The sequence below is a fragment of the Paroedura picta genome, chromosome 8 (genome assembly GCF_049243985.1).
Source record: "Paroedura picta isolate Pp20150507F chromosome 8, Ppicta_v3.0, whole genome shotgun sequence".
Taxonomy (NCBI): domain Eukaryota; kingdom Metazoa; phylum Chordata; class Lepidosauria; order Squamata; family Gekkonidae; genus Paroedura; species Paroedura picta.
The window spans coordinates 63,360,407-63,375,595 of record NC_135376.1 but is presented as its reverse complement, the minus strand read 5'-3'; the positions used below and the strand labels follow the sequence as shown (position 1 = coordinate 63,375,595).

General features: G+C 41.1%; 1 long non-coding RNA gene across 2 annotated transcripts in view; it reads left to right on the top strand.

Moving 5' to 3' along the window:
* LOC143842654 (uncharacterized) overlaps positions 1-12,848 on the top strand; it is a 38,850-nt gene extending 26,002 nt beyond the window's left edge. The window contains exons 1-3 of one of the 2 annotated variants that reach the window (XR_013233254.1): positions 1,856-2,034; positions 11,941-12,110; positions 12,502-12,848. This is a non-coding gene — a long non-coding RNA (uncharacterized LOC143842654). Of the gene's footprint in view, positions 1-1,855; positions 2,035-11,940; positions 12,111-12,501 lie in introns of those variants that run through there. The other variant, XR_013233255.1, reaches the window with a different exon arrangement.
* The last annotated feature ends 2,341 nt before the right edge of the window (positions 12,849-15,189 follow it).

The following is a 15,189-nucleotide window of genomic DNA, read 5'->3' as shown; positions in this document are numbered from 1 at the left end:
ATTCCAATAAGGAAAATGAAGGTTTTAATTTAGAAAAAAATAGATATCTAAGAGGGGATGTGATAGAGGTTTATAAATTAGGACTGGTAGAACAGATTGAATAGAAAGACATTGTTCTCTCCAACACTAGAACTTGGGGGGCATCCAATGAAATGGATTTGCAGCAGTGGGTTCAGCCGAAGCAAAAGGAAGTACTTTGTCAGGTAGTAAGTAATTAACTTAAGGACTTCATTGCCGGAGGATGTGAGGATGACCACTAGCGTAAATTTAACAGGACATGCTGCACTGTAATCTCACTATACACCTATGACATGTCAGCACATGGAAAATGGGTGACCCTCTACTCCATAAAATATTATCCCATGGTGACTTTTCCATGTTAGTCACCACATTGTTGTTCATCTAAAGCCACTCAGAATAACTATAAAACAGGTTTTCACCAGACCAGCATGGTAGAAAATCTTTTCAGTACATTTACAGTCTGGCAAAATACTAATGAGCAGCTCTCTGGCAGCAGATGAGGTCTCTTCATGCAGTAAAAAGGGAGTGTGTGCTTTTAATTTTCATGCCAATTGATGCTTGAATATAACTAGACACCCTTGTATTTAAATAGTCAAAAGGTAGCTATCAGAAAATAGGGGGCCTGCTAGGTTGCAATCCTTAGAATACTTTTCTGGGACTAAGCCCAGAATAGGGGGCCTTGTTTCTGAATATACCTGCTTAGACTTCAGTTAAATTGCAGAGACCTAGCCCAGGTTCATTACCTTCTTCCAGTTAGGCAAATGAGAGCATGCAGATAGGTGAAAGCATGTCCACAAAGTGTGACAATTCACCTCTTTTGTTTTCTTGCATAAGCAACTGATAGTTAGCAGCCGTGACTCACCGCGGCCACCATTGGTGATGTGGGGGGGCATCTGAGAAGACGGCGACCATCTCAGGTGCAAGCACGCACACCGAGCACAGCATGCATGGGAGGCAGGGGACATGGCTGCCTTTGTAGGTGCTATGTACTTCTGCCTCACCCGCACTCACTCTGCAGCCAAACTGCTTCCCTCCCACACACCCCATGTTGGGGCCTGGTTCATGTTTTGAGTTGCTGTGGGTTCAGTTTACTTGTCACAGTCAGTTTAGGCATGGTAGGAGCCTGTTGTCAGGGAGGGAGTCCTGTTGGGGGTCTCCTTAGGGCAGAAATGGTCTTGGGCTGAATCCAGTAGGAAATAGAATTTTTTAAGCTGGTGTCAAAGAAAAAACACCTTTCTGCCACCATTAAATCTGCCCAATGTAGGCTGGCAGAGCAGTTCTGGCTGGGTGGAAATGGGATGTTTAGGGACTCACTGGGCCCATTCTGGTCAGCACTTTGTGAATAAAGTCTTTCCCATTCATTCTGACTTGGACTCCATGTTTTCCTTCACAAGGCTGGATGATGCCAGGATACAGACTTCTCTAGCTGTGTGAGGTATTTTTCAGTTTATTAATTCTGATAATGTGAACAGAAATATTGGAAATTTGAGGTTTACCACACTCGCCCTTTGTAGTTACTTAAATCCTCCCAGAAGTAAGTGCTTTTGGTGGGTGGTAGGTCTGACTCAGCAATTAATGTGCCGGTCTGGATGGCGTTGTATTTGCCTTAAAGGAATAAGTCCATAGTCTGGGGTGCTCTTGGACACAGGCCTAGTGGGAGCAACTTCAATTGTGCAGCCAGCTGTATCCTATCCTGAACAGAAATGAACTTGCCACTGTGGTACATGTCCTGTGGTACATCCATATTAAATGGCTGCAATGTGCTCCACCCGAGAATTCTCTTAAAGAGTATTCTTGGAAATTTCAGTTGGTACAGAATGCTGTAGCCAGGTTGTTGACTGGAGTGGGTCATAGGGATCATATCACACTGGCTTCCAGATTATCTCTGGGAACAATTCAAGATTATCCTGATCTTCAAAGCCCTATATTATTTTATATCAACATACTGAAAGACTACCTTATATCCCTTATGAATCTGCCTGACCTTTGGGTGATTCTGCTTCCTGAGATTAGGTAAGTGGCAACCTGTGAGAAGGTCTTCCCAGAGATGGCATCAAAGCTCTGGAACTCTTATCCCAGGGAGATTTGTCTGTCCATCTTCTACCTTTTTTCACCCTAGCAGCACCCTAGGTAACCCATCCCAGCTGGGCCACGGGATCCCTTGCTGCAGGGTGTGCCCTCTAAAGGTAACCTTAAATGCTTTAGGAGGAGTGGACTTCCTTCAGCCCACTCCAGATCACTAGCTCCTGTGGGTGATTTGGGCCTTCCCAGTTGGTCGGCCTCCAGCAGAATTGTTGCCTTTTCCTGAGGCTCCCCAATCTGGGAAGTCTTACCATTCCTACTCAACTTCCCTTCCCTGGTTAAGCTCCATCCCCTTGTCCTCCACCAGCTGTGACAATTTGTATAACATTCAAAACTCATACCAACATAGAATCTCCTTTAACAGAACATTCCAACTACCCCTTTTAGAGCAGGGGGAAGGGTAGGAAGCAGCTCACTCAGCTGTCCGGGGAGGCCATCTGCCAAGCACATGGCACCTTATAAAGAAGAAGAAGAAGTAGTAGAAGAAGAAGAAGAAGAAGAGTTGGTACTTATATGCCGCTTTTCTCTCACTAAGGAGGCTCAAAGCAGCTTACAGTCACCTTCGCTTTCCTCTCCCCACAACAAACGCCCTGTGGGGTAGGTGAGGCTGAGAGAGCCCTGATATCACTGCTCAGTCAGAACAGTTTTATCAGCGCCGTGATGAGCCCAAGGTCACCCAGCTGGCTGCATGTGGGGGAGTGCAGAATCAAACCCAGCTCGCCAGATTAGAAGTCCACACTCCTAACCACTATACCAAGCTGGCTCTCCCATGCGCTTCCCCCTTTCCTGATGCGGCATGTCCGTGTCATGCCAGCATAGCCTGTCCCGGGTGCTCCCTTAGAGCACCATCCTTTCCCATCCTGGACGCCAATGGCAGCCACGTTAATTCACGGCCGCTCTTAATGGCTTTATGCAGTGTTTTTATTATAATGGTTTTGTAATGTGCTTTTATCAAATATCTTTTAAATGTTAACTGTTTTGGCAGTTGTAAGGGCAGAAACTTAAATGAACTTTGAGTAATGGTAGAGGAATGGAAGAACTGGAGGATCATTGTCCATGGGGTCATGATGGGTCGGACACGACTTCGCACCTAACAACAACAAAGGGCAGAAAGGCAAAATATAAATTTTGTAAGTAAATAATGCCTATTCTATACTCTAGAAAGATAAAGCCGCCATCTTTTTCTTTTCTGCCTGTGACTTTAAAAGTTGTTGTTAGGTGCGAAGTCGTCTCCAACCCATCGTGACCCCATGGACAATGATCCTCCAGGACTTCCTGTCCTCTACCGTTCCTCAAAGTCCATTTAAGTTTGCACCAACTGCTTCAATAACTCCATCCAGCCATTGAAATGTGCCTTTTACCTAGCTACAGTCAGAACAGGGAGTTGCATTGAATGAATCCGTGGGAGACTTCTTCCTTTCACTTCAAGCTGAGCCATTTCAAATTAAGCTTAAATTGAAATGTGCCATTATCTACATCCTACTATTGGGCAGGTTTTCTCCCTGGGGCAGTTGGCAACTCTGTTGAGATATATACACTTCAGGGTTCCCACTCCTCTTTTCCTTTTTGTCTGCTGTGGCTAATGCCACAATTGTAGATATCCTTGGTGGGCATTGAAGTTTAAATAAGCTTTAAAAGTTACTTCACCAATAAAAATCCTATAGGGGCTGCTTCTCTGGCTGTATATAGAGGGTGAAAGCTCCACCAGTTACATTTCTGCCTGTTATACAGCTCCAAACGATATCTGTGCAGGAGGCCAAGAGGAGATATGACTCTGGGGGAGATTCATAGAAGGGCCCCACAGGATCTTTCAACGTTCTGCAGGGCCTGTAAAACGGAGCTCTTCTGCCAGGTGTATGGTTGAGGCCAGGATTGGCATGATAAATCTACCCCCCCCGGGGGTCTTGAAGCAAACATCATTGGGACCTCCTTCTCCTCCCTGCTAGTAGTGGGGGTGGGAGTTGGGTTTTTACTTATCTTTTTCCACCATGTTGGGAATGCTTTTATGTCTTTTAATGCGGCTTTAAATGGGGTTTTAAGACACTAACCCGCAAGGGAGTGGTGGGGAATAAAGTGAAAAATAATAATAATAAAATAAAGGAGTTTTCCTCTACAGGAATTCTACTCTCACCCTTTGCACTTGCATATTTGAATAAGCAATGGATATGCACCAGGTGGGGTTCTTTCCTCTCTTCCACTCACCTCATATTTTGGTCCCTCCCACCTTTGTTTCATGCAGACATTAAAACTACAACAGCCTTTCCAGAGAAAGATGGCAATCTTACAGCAGCAGTATCCTCTCGAGGCTGTTGAAATCAGAGGAGGCTTTTTCCTAGCTGCAGTCAGAACAGGGAGTCGCACTGAGTGAATCCATGGGAGACTTCTTCCTTTCACTTCAAGCTGAGCCATTTCAAATTAAGCTTAAATTGAAATGTGCCATTTTCTACATCCTACTATTGGGCAGGTTTTCTCCCTGGGGCAGTTGGCAACTCTGTTGAGATATATACACTTCAGGGTTCCCCCTCCTCTTTTCTTTTTGTCTGCTGTGGCTAATGCCACAATTGTAGATATCCTTGGTGGTTACTGAAGTTTAAATAAGCTGTATGTGTGACAGTGAGAAACAATTAGGCCCAGCCTTGCAGTCTGCATGGCCAGATTGATCTCCTAGGACCCAGGGAAGGAGCTCAGTGCTCTCCTGGATATCAAGGGTGATCAGCAGAGTGCTAGTTTGTTTTGCAAATAAAAGCAACACAATTAAAAGCAGCTGTTGTATCGCAGCCACCTTCCTGTCTCCCCCAACTAGAACCAAAGTTTTTCTCCCTGCAAAAATCAAACCTTTCCCTGACATTACAAATCAAAATCACATCCTACAAGTTAAAAAAAATGCATACACCTTCCTGAAATATTCATTAAGCAACCCGGCCAGTCTTCAATTAACATCACTTAATTGGCTTGCCCAAATGGCGGGGTTGTGAAATATGGTATTTAGCATTCTGGAGTGACACACAATAAAAGAAGGTGGAGAAAAAAAGAAACATGTTGGTTGCTGATGGTCTTAATTATCTTTAAGCGATGAATTAGGTCAATCAGAAATATCACTTCTCATTCTCTACATGTCATTCTATCTGCACTAGTATGAAGGGTAGCACTTTTCAGAAAATTCATCCTTTTCACTTTTTTTTTAAAACCAAGGACATTTCAATTAGCTGCCCTCATTCCATCAAACTAAATTTAGTCCAGACATGTCAGTCTCTGAGTTTCAAACTTTCTTCTTTTTATACAATCCTCAACATCATTTAATAATACTTTTTTTAATTTTTAAGAAAAAAAGTTAACTCTCACCGGAATTTTGGGCTGGCAGGAAATTGAAGAATTTTAATATTTATTTCTCATTATAAGGCTTATCAGTAACCAATGGCTAGAATTTTGAAACCGTGGGGTATCAAGATCTACTTTTTCCCCATTAACTCCACTTTTCTCCCAAGTTAGGGAGCATTTTGAAGTTCATCTAACTTATATGAGCATTGAAAATAAACTAAATCTAATCAAGAGACTAGATTTTGATGTGCCACTTCTGCCAAATGAGAAGCCTGAAATTAAATGCCCACATGTCTACTAATACCAGGAACATTAAAAATTGTTTGTTTGTTTTTTGTAGCCCAAACTTTAAAGTCACATCAAATGTTCCTCTCCATGTGTGGAATATTTTTCCCATTTATGTTTTTATGAGGATAATTTTGTAAATTGTCAATACATAATCATATCAGCTCGTGCCTTCTCCAGCGGCACCTCCAGAGTGTACTAATTAAACAGCCAGCCTGAAAACATCATCTTAGTAAACAAATGAAGTGAGATTCTCCCCTCCCCACCCCCTTCCTTTCCAAAAGCCACAGTGTGGACTTTTTTATTTCTTTCCTGGAATCCAGTTTGTTAAGCCGCAGGTTTCTGTTTCATTTGTCTGCCTTTCATTTTAAAGCAAGCCGCAGCCACTGAGAACACAATAATGAAAGAGGTCATGGAGCACCAGTTGTGCATGAAAGATGCGAAAATTTACTGCAAATGAGACAAGAGCAGTAAATTCATTTTTATTCAAATTACTGTCATCATACATTACCACTTCTCCTGTAAACATTGTGCTTCAGACAGTGTGACAGCATATTATTATTTGTGAAATTATACTATTATTAAGCTATTAACATGTCACCCCCTGCTTGAAACAATGACTCAGCTTGTTACTGCATAATAGGACAAGTTGGGAAGACAAGCAGAGGTGATTGAAAGGTTAGCGGTAAGAAGACAGGCCAGGCAGAAAATGACAGCTGGCACTTAAAGGCTAGCATTTATTTAAAAGCACTCACATAATGAGATTACCATCCATTATTACCATTGTTGTTGCTTTTGTTGTTGTTGTTACTGCTACACTGTAGCTGCTCATTGGCAGTAACCAGCTCTTTAATTTTCTATTTACAGTTATAAGACTAATTCTCTAATCACTAATTATTTCTTGGGAAAATATATGATTCTTCAGAGGCAGAATCAACCAAGAAGGAAATTCTGGGACAAGGATTCCCTAAGTCAAACTGTGGCCCTCCAGATGTCCCTGGACTACAAGTGAACACTGGCAGGGGCTCATGGGGATTGTAGTCCATGGACATCTGGAGGGCCGCAGTTTGACTACCCCTGCCCTAAATGGTTAAAAAAGAATCAATCTGACAACAGTGATTCATTCATAACATATGGTAGTCTAATTGCAAGCATTGGTGTGCTTAATAATAATGTTTAAAAGTTCGGCTTTGGCCATTGAAGTGCTTGAAATGAGAGATCAACAGGGTTCACACCATGCTATTATAGAGTCTCTCCTACTTTTGACAGAAAAGCTGTAAGTTGTCCTATAGGTATTATCACAAGATTCCCCAGGAGATTGTTAATGATTAAAATTTTATGGTTTATAGGCTTCAAAGGCATTTACTGTAGCATTGCCATCCAAAGTTACTGTGGCATGCAGATCACAATGCATCATATGCTCTAATTTTACCTTGTGTAAGTGCTTGTGACAATTCCCCTCACAATAGCCCAGCTACTTAGTATTCTTTTTAAAAGTTCATTTGGTTCATGGGAATATTTGATTCTCCTGTATAATCAGGTCTGTTCAGTGTCAGGAGAGATAGAACCGAAGGTTCCAGTCCTGTCCTGGAATTTTTTTCCATCTGGGATAAGCTTGAAGGTGCCTACCAGATATACTGCACCTGTGGCTTCAGTTTGGAGACCCCCTAAAAGACTGAGCACTCATTATTCTTAATATTCATTAGCTGTTAGTTTTATCCCTTAGTTTTTGGGGAGAGAGAGACACTGTAGGGAGCACGAAGTGATATAGAAATCGGCACCTTTTAAAAATCATTGTATGGAATTCACTGTCATGAGAGATAGTAATTGCTTTTGTTTTTTTAAAAAAATGGTCTTAAAAAGATATGTGTGGTGACTTGGTCTATCTACAGCTGTTATCCATAAGAGATAAGTACAGCCTCCATGATCAGAAACAATATACTAAACAATATACAAACAAGAGATGTTTGTTTGTTTCATTTATAGCCTACCACTCCCAGCCAAACTGGCTCATGGTGGGTCACACATTTAAACCCCCCACAATAAAACTCTTGTAAAATAAAATTATTCCTCCCTGGTGGGGAAAATACCCCCCTACTCTGCAACTCCCCCAAACCCTCTGCCTTTGGGGTAAGAGAGCCAGCTTGGTGTAGGGGTTAGGAGCCTGGACTTCTAATCTGGTGAGCTAGGTTTGATTACCTACTCCCTCACATGCAGCCAGCTGGGTGACCACAACACTGATAAAGCTGTTCTTTATAAAGCCTCTCCCAGCCTCACCAACCTCACAGGGTGTCTGTTGTGGGGAGAGGAAGGGGGAAGTGATTGTAAGGTGCTTTGAGACTCCTTCTGGTAGAGAAATGCAGCATATAAGAACCAACTCTTCTTCAGATGGTAATTGGGAAGTAGCAGATTTTCTAGCCAATTTTTTTTTGGGGGGGGGGGCTTGGTCTAATTGTCTTGGCATCACCCAAAGACCAGATGGAATAGCTCTGTCTTGCAGCACCTGCAGAACTGGGAAAGCTCCAACAGGGCCCTCAGCTCTGCAGGATCCCATTCCACCAGGTCAGGGCCAGGACCAAAAAGGCCCTGGTCTTAGTCAAGGCCAGGCATACCTCTCATGGTCCAGGGATCACCAGTAGGTTTTTACCTAGACAGCAAAGTGCCCTGCACAGGCCATAGGAGAGTAGATGGTCCCGTAGATAGGGACAGACCCTTCCTATCCAGCCAGTCCCTTTCTACCCAGCCATATGACCTTGTTCCTGGGGCCAGAGCAATAACATTTATATTTTGTTTATCCATATCCTGAAGGGTTTTTTTTTAATTCCCTTGCTACTGTTGGAATAGGAGGCTACATAGATTGTTTCTACATGGAGGAGTAAAATGTGAGTGGCTTCCTGCTTGCAAATGTGGGATGATAAACCTCACATTTGTAGCTCTCATGGGAGACCCCTCCTGCATTTTGCCTGTGCCCCATTGTGGCCTTTTGTCTCCTGTTGAGGCTGCAAGGAAAAGCAAAATGAACCTCCCTCCACTCCTTGGCTTGTCAATCACAGCAATCACAGCAGTTCTCACGTGGACTGAACACCCCCCCCCCCAGCCCTGAAATTTATATATAAGGCACTTCTGCATTGTAATGCCACAACACAGTTGCATTTTAGTAAAAAATTAACACTCACATTGCTATGGAGAAATGCCATAATGATGCAGCATTTTCCCCTCTCCTTTTGGGGATTCATGTTCATTTGGACTTCATTTCTGTCTGAATTAATTTCTGAGATGCTAAACATGGTCCCTGAAGCCCAAAAAATCGTTTTGTGTATGACTTGGCTTAAAATCAAAGTGCTCAGGTCCTTGTATGATTGGGAGAAGGATGGTTAATTGCTCCTCCCTTCCCAGCTTATTTCCCACCTCCAGAAAACACACAGGACTATCTGTTACATGAAGATATGAAACAATGTAATCACTCCATAATAGTGTTCCAATAGTCTTTCTGGAGGTTGACCATAAGCATTAAAATCCCTGGCTGACACTCTTCCTTCTAGTACTCACCTATCCTATGACCATTTCCAAACTAGAAATTTGCGCCTGGACAGCCTTTGAATGGTGGTGGCTTTTAGAGTCCCCTCCACATGACATTACCTGCATCCCGAGGCTGTCAAGGAACTGGGTCGAGGTTTGGCCATTTTTAATTTGCGATGCGGGAAATCGCCAGAACTGGATTTACCACCCTCAGTCGTGCATCCTATTGCTGAAAAACCAGTGAGCAACCAGAGGCAAGCCCATATGGGGTAATAGTGTCTGTAGTTTTGTACCACCCTCGCACCCTATTTCTATATCACCTCACCTCTTCATTTCCTGCTTTGAATATTTTTTTTTAATGGCGAGGTCCTTTTTGCAGTGTGACTGCAAAGGTAAAATACATTAACATAAACCCCAGTGGCTTTTTCATGAGCACAAGCCAGTTGATGTCAACTATTTTGTTGAAACACTGATGCCCACATTCCATATTTATTTTGATCTCCCCCCGCACACACATACACATAAAAGACACATCCTAACATCATCTTGGTTCTGCAGTGGTTCTATCTTGCTTGAAACTTGGTTTAATGATACCTTAGAAAGGGTTTTCTCCCAATGAGGTCTCTAATTTCTAATCTTCAATCTGTGCGGGCTTTCAGACTTATTTCAAAAGCACTCATGCACTCATGCCCTCTTCTGAAGGCTGGCTGCTGCTCCTATTTCACCATTTCTAATTTTTTTCCTATCACATGGGTTTCCCCTGCTTCTATTTTTTTCCTGTTTCTGTTTAAGCATGTTTATGTAAACAAATTTCCTCCCCAATTTGCTTCCTTGGCAGGTGTCTTGTGGGAGAAAATGATTGTGTAAAAGAAAGTAAATACTAGCGTTCCTCAAAATTAGTTTGGGGAGTGTCTTCTGAGATAGAACAAACGGAGAGAGATCAGTGTGTTATTAACGATACCTTTATAAGGAAGGAAATAAAAAAAAGGGAAGTCAGTAGCACAAAGTTTTAACACCTCAAAGCCTTCCATTTTTCATATGTAGGATACAATGAAAGCTACGATTCTTAACTACACTTCTTAGGCTCACTTCTTAGAAGTGCTGTTTTAGCAGCATCCCAGGCTTGAAGAATACGTCTTTCATGTCTTGAAAGCTTGGATAATATGTACAGTTTTGTTATCTTTGTCCTTAAAGAGCTAAGTAGCTTAGGAATATGCAAATGTGAATAGCCAACAGGTTCCTATTGAAATCTTTGGGAAATTATAAACAGTTCTGATGTTGGTTGTACCTACTTATTAAAGCAATGTCTGTGAGCCTGATTGGATAAGTCCCTTCTCTCTTTTCTTTTATTGTTTCTCTCATCTATCTTTCTTTAGTACTAAGCAACAGACACCCATTTTCAGAAGTGTTACATTACTTCTGGGAACAGACCCTCCTTGTAATCGACTCCCTCTGAAGAGTAGAGATACTTCAAAATAGAGTCTTGTGATGTCTCCATAGCTCATCCTGTCTCTGAATGGCACTGGTTTCAGGGATCTGTCCCAGCTGCTGAAAATGCTGTGGCTTCATGCCACTATCTAGCCACTCTACCTCTTTATCATACATTTCCCTTATTTATATACATGAATTAAAAAGTATATTATTTATTTATTCTAGACATGTCTATGCCACTTTCCCACCCAACTCAAGATCCTGAACATTAGCATATCTCAAATGTTAAAGCATTTTAAACATTAAAAAGCATTTAAATACAAAGGCATATAAAATATTTTAAATAATAAAACAAAACATACAAATACAGAAGCTCATTTAAAAAACCAAAACAGGGAGGGTTAATAAGAGTTAGTAGAGGAATACCTTGCCAAACAAAACAAAATTCACCTGCTGTAGGAAGGCAATGATAGAAGGAAACATATATGGGGCAGGAATTCCAAGGTTTCGATGCCATAACCACACAGGCCCTTCTTAGGTTGCCACCTATCTAGCCTCAGATGGTGGGGGCACCCACATGTCTGGAGTGGTCAGGTAGGTTCATGTGGATGTTGGCAGTCCTTCAGTTATGATGGCTCAAGCTAGCTCTTTGTTTCCATAACTCATCCTGTCTCCAAATGGCACCAGTTTCAGTGATCCATGCCAGCTTCTAAAAATGCTGTGGCATTAGGATAAGTGCAAAACATTACGTGACTGGTAAGTGACATTGCTTCTTGATGACCTCAACACATGAATCACCTGTTTTTATAATTCTAATCATGCCAAATGTTGACCAAATGGGAGGCAAACTATTCACAGGATGGATAACAGTAAACTGACAGAGCTCGCTCATTTGAATACAATTTTCACATCAGATAGCTGTTCATTGGGAGACAATGGCAACAAAGATAAAAGATCTGGAATAGGGCAATTCTGCAATGTGTTGCTATCAAGGGATGCTTACCAGAGCTTGAGAAGTTTAACGAGTATCTAGCGATGTGATATTTTGTATCCATACAGCTTGAGTAGCTTGTAAAAAAACTCTTCAAGAACATAATAGGAGACTTCATTGGAAGGTCCAAGCCAGACCATTAAAGGTTTGGTTTGAATGGCTTGGAGGCTTAAAATCTGAAGTCAACTTTAGAAGCAGGTAAGACAAATTTCATCATGAGAGTGTGAAGCTTAAAAAATAACTCTATATATATCAGAGACAACCCTGAGCATAATTCCATTTCATTAATCCAGATGTTTCCCTTGATGAACTACCTCACTTAAAAACCATCATGGCCAGTCTTTCTATGCTGTTGCCCCATTAAAAGGACTAGAATATCTTGGGACACTTCCTTCCCTATGGGTTTTGCAAAGGCCCTTTATACTGATGCAGCATAACTGACGTCTGCAAAATCTTCAATATGGTAAGGATGAATATTAATTAAACATTCAGGTGAAAACGATGTTCTTGAATTTACTGAATCTGATTATTAGAAATAATGATAGGTAGCTGGCATCTGATGAAATGAGCTTTGACTCATCAAAGCTTAGACTCTGGAAAATGTTGCTTTGTCTTTAAATTCCTAACTACCTTGACTTTTGCTTATCTCTGGGTCTCTATATGACCATTAGAACCTGGTTGTCTAATTTTCAGAGTTTCATGAAAGAAGAGATGTCATTGAGGGTGGGGGAACTCAACAGAAATTTTAATAGAAAAGGGCATCTTCCAGCTAAAGTAATTAGCAACAACTCAGGCCAAACAGGATCATTCCAGTAGGTAGCCTAATGCTGTTTTGTTTTTGTTTGTTTTTTCAGTGCACTGAGGTCTCGTAATCTCTTGCAAGAATTCTGGAAGTTGCTGTAGAGAAAGATACAAGGGGTCAGAAGCAATTTGTTTCCTCCATACAATGAATGGTGGGTTCAAACCAGATGATAAGAAAGGTTGTGATATCTTTGTGAGAAATCAATCACAATGATATTTCTGAAAACTCTCAATGCCTTTCATTTCATTTCAAAGCAACTGTGACCTTTGGCTGATACACCTTCCCCTGCTTCACCTTGAGAGGTGGTGAAGGGAAAGTGACAGGCAATGCACTATTTGAATATAAATAATGTACTTTAAATATTTTTAAATGTATTTAAAATTAAATCGGAGCATATGTGTGAACTTCACATTCCCTTTGTCTATTTCTTGCACCTATTTTCTCCCAACTTTTTTCATTTTCTAGATTTGAATAAAGGGGGGGGCTGGATCCCCAATGGAAATGGAATAGGAAGGAACAGAATTTAATTCCTTTTACCTGCACTCTCCAATTTAGTTTCAAAAACAGATCCCACCCACCTTCCTGTACTGCTAGAAAATCCCAGCAAGGGGACACATACACACACACACATTCACATACCACTGTTCTTATGTCTACCTGGGCCCACTGTGCAAGTGAGACTTTGAACGGCATATAAATTGGGAATTTCAATCACTTTCTGACAATTTGGCATGGAAAATCACTTGGCATAGGGTAACACTTTTGAAACATTCATACCAACTGGATGGGAGCAAAAAAGGTGGAAATTAATGGAAACTGCAACAATTTCATTAGTGACAACAGCAATAATTATAAAAGAAATTCTGAAATGAACTGAAAATAAACCACATTTTTTATATACATCCTCAGCATTCAGTCATGACTTTGGGTGGATGGCTACGGTATTTTATATTCTGAAGTAGTCATGGGCAATTATGACCATCAGCCTGCACAAACTCATAGAAAAAAACAGAGTAAGTTGCTGGACTTTGACAAGCAATGCTTCCGACTCCAGTTTGATAAGTTTCCTATAGGTTGTTGCAGTGCAAAAAGCCATTGCATTGATAATTTTTTTCATGATGACCAGAAATAGTACAATGGTATATACTACCTGATCAAAAGGTACTACAGGCTTGAAGGAAATATGGCAAAACTACTGTGATGTAGTTTTCAGTTCACCATTCAGTCATGTCTGACTGTTGGTGATCCAGCACAGCTGTCACCACATCTTTCAATCTATGATCACTTCATTTAGTTGTATGATGCTGTGGCCAGTGTTCATTTTGATCATGTCTAAACATCATGTTGTTTATTGGCCTTTTTTCCTTTTGCCACTGACCAATCCTAGCATAATTGCTTTCTCCAGTGAATTGGATCGCATGATATGGCCAAAGTAAGTGAGCTGGAGTGTCATGATTTTGCTTTCCAGTTATATATCAGACTTTATGCATTCTACTAATTTCTGAGGAGGTGTGCATGTACACAAAAGCTCATGCCTTGAATAAATCTGTGTTGGTCTTAGAGGTGCCATTGGACTCAAATTTTGTTGTACTACACTTTCCTTGTTTGTGAATTTTGCTGTCCACGTGATTCGGGTTGTCAATACTTCTATCTACTAGTGGTAGACCACAAGGTGAAAGCACCTTTCAATGCAGTGTGACATAGTGATATAAGTGAACAAAAAAATTGAGAAGAAGACACCCACATTCTGGGAAAACATGTAAGCCACCTCCTTGTATTCCAGTTTACATTTTTGAAGGTGACAGCTTGAAAAGTCAGTAGTTAAATGCAGATTTATTTGTGTGTTCGTGTGCATGTATTTGAAGTTGCCTTTAATATACTCTTTGTAAAAATTACCAAGAAATACATATCAGCGTGGCTTCTCTGCATTCCAGAACATATACAAGCAATGCCATGATGCGTACGGAAATATTTGTAGATGATGCCATTTTAATCAAGTGTCCATTTCAATTAACCATTCAGAAATGCTCCTTTCTCTCTTTTTTGACGTGCCAGCATGCCTGGCCTTGCTGTTCAGAATTTTGGAAAGTGCTAAAAGCTGCTGAATAGGAGTCACCAAGCTGACTTCACTCTGTTATGAATGTTGGCTCTCGTGTGTTCACTGCTGATTAGACTACATTATTTCTATGATCCTATTGGGCTTCACCCAAGGCATAGAGGCACTTGCCCTTATTTGAAACCAGCAGACACCAGGAGAATTTGCTGATTGCTAATGAGAAAGAGAAGGTTTTGTTGATATCATCTGGGACATTCTTGCTGTGGTCTGCTATTAAGATCTGGAGCGCTACGTAACACACCATATTAAACAGGCAGTGATTTTATTATGGGATCAGTATAACGTTTCATGTCTGTTGTATTCCAAAACCGTATGCTGAGACACCTTTTTTCCCCAGAATATGAAACATAATATCTTGATGCAAGCTGCATTATTTAAAAAGGGGCAATGTGGTTCATAATGTTACATTTATTGCATACTCTTTAAGCCACTTGACCCATATAAATATTAGTATAGAGTTGCCCTCAGTTATTAAATTCTTATTGCTTATAAAAGGGGGCAGAAGGAAGTATATAATCTATAGAGTAAGGTGTGTTTTGATCTGAGAGCTTTGGGGGAAAAAGAGGACGGCTGAAAACAGATGAGTTTCAATTCTTCCCATATTCTCCAAGTGATTTTTTTTTC